We start from the raw sequence: 2,563 nt of genomic DNA on the forward strand, positions 1-2,563 counted from the left end.
TTGTTCAGCCTGGAGAAGAGAAGGCTCTTGGGAGACCTTATAGCAACCTTCCAGTACCTGAAGGGGGCTGACAAGAAAGCTGGAGAGGGACTTTTTATGAGGGCATGTATCAATAGGACAAGAGTCAATGGCTTTAAACTGAAAGAGCATAGATTTAGATTAAAAATTAGGAAGAACGTCTTTACTTTGTGCGTGGTGAGACAGTGGAACAGGTTGCCCAGAGAAGCTGTGGATGCTTCATCCCTGGAAGTGTTCAAGGCCTGCCTGCGTAGGGCTTTGAGCGACCTGGTCTAGTGGAAAGTGTCCCTGCCCATGGCAGGGGAACTGGAATTGGATGATCTTTAAGGTGCCTTCCAACCCAAACCATTCTGTAAGTCTATGATTCTCATCTAACACAAGACCAAAAGGCTGTTTCTTCTATTTCAGAAAAACTTGGGCTCCAGGTACTAGCAACAGCCTCCTGACAACACATAGCCAGAAGTTATGTATCTCTGTGTATCTATGCTTGAACAGTCACTGTCACTGATGACATGAAAGTCAGGTCTAATTCAAGAGAGAAATATGACATCTTTTGGTTACCGTTGCAAACAGAACTAGAACGTGTGATTTCAGGACTAGTCGTTCTTCATACTTCATTAACTGCAAAAAAGACAATTTGTATGAGCTATGGATTATGTCTCTAATGCATAGGGACAACATCTTGCATCTACATTAGCTGACAGCGGCCAGCAATAAGACAAGAATAGACACCTGTTTTTGTTTCTTATACAAACAAAGTTGTTATGATGCATAAAGGACATTGTTTAGGTCTGTAAGCTTTTCCTTTTCACAAATGCAAGGACTTCACAACAGGTGTATCAGTAAGGATTGGTTTACACAATGGCTTTGAACTGTTTCCTTGTTTTGATAAACAAAGTATTATTATTAGTAAATCTGACAAAATGAGTCAGGACAGATAATTTTCCATCATTTCTTCTGTCTAGTATTATCGTGTAAAACCCCACAAAATTTTACCCTATGAAAATGATAAATTCTTCAGCATAAATTTTTCCAGTGTATTATTAAATTGTCATCTTTTTCATGTAAATATTGCCTGCTTTCTTGATCTCATTTACAAATGTAATAATATGTGTCCTAGTAACATGGTCCTCAGTGGCACAATTTTACACAGGTCATTGTATTTCAGAAACAAAAATATTGAACATTATAAGCAGTCTTGGATTTCTAGGCACTAACTCTGAGGGAGTCTGCAACCTCTGAATCTGTCATGTAACCAGACTTTTCTTCAGCACAAAGTATGATTAAAAGTAATAACACATGTCATACCACTGTGGCAATGCCAACACAGAGGATGCGTTTCTACAGAACAGATGGTACTTGCAATGCTAAGAAGTCTATTCTCTTCATTTTACCTCATTGTTGCTTGGCTTCTGTGCCTTCTCACACACGTCACACATTTGAAAGTGTGCACAATGTCCTCTTTCTAAAGGGCATGAACATATGAACTCATACAAACAAGATTAGAATGCAGATTAATTTATCTAGAGCATAATTCAAAATAAACTTAAAACCAAAGAGTACTAATATCTTAGCAGAAGAATCCCATAGCTATTATTTAGAAACTAAGTAATTTATAATTTTGAAAAGCTGAGAAAGGTGTCATTCATATAAAACATAACAGAGATCAGTTTACCTGCTACGTTACAGTGACTAGTATGAAATACAGCAGTTTCAAGAAGTGCCGAGTAAACTACATCATAATTTAAGACTGAATATTACGAAGAATAATTTAAAATACAAAAGAAGATTGAGGCAGGCAAAATTCCAGCTGACTTTCATCCAAAATTTATGCTCTCGTAAAAAAAATCATGAGACATTTAATGAATGTAAAAGTTTTCTAAATATCATTCACAAGGTGACATGTGGAGTATTTCAGTAACTGACACCAAGATACAAGGCAAGAAGTTACACCTACAAGAAACCAGAGAAAGGAGTTCCATATATTATACAATTAATATCATATATTAAGGTCTTGAATTTTCTTTACAGATCTGCAAAACCTCTAAATTCATGTTTATGCAGATTTTGCAGATCACAAACTGAGGGAGAAAGTACAGAACTGAACTACAACACAGTAGGTCTAGGTCCTGCTCCAAAAAATACTGTTGTGCATATTTATTTCTCAGCTGCACAAGAAGTGAGGCTCAGTTTATGAGTGCAATACTCTCAGATACAGCACTGAGAAACAGGGAGGGTTACAACTACTACAGTGAGCAAGGAACGATCTGTTGTGAACACACCAAAACTAGTCTATTAAGGAATGAGTTCATACATAGTGTAATAATAAAATGTGGTTTTTTTCTTGATCAGCAAGAGGATGAATAATGGCACTGCAAGCCAGTTTACACATGCCTTTGGCAGCCTGAAAATGACACATGCAGGATTGGGCAAAATTAACTGCCATGATCTATCCATGTGTTATCTAAAAAATTCTGACAGCCTGCTCAGTCCTCTTGTATGGCTGCCTATAAAGTCCCCTATACTGAGAGCTATTCAGCATGAA

Source organism: Mesitornis unicolor, unplaced genomic scaffold (assembly GCF_000695765.1).
Source record: "Mesitornis unicolor isolate BGI_N332 unplaced genomic scaffold, ASM69576v1 scaffold1714, whole genome shotgun sequence".
Taxonomy (NCBI): Eukaryota; Metazoa; Chordata; class Aves; order Mesitornithiformes; family Mesitornithidae; genus Mesitornis; species Mesitornis unicolor.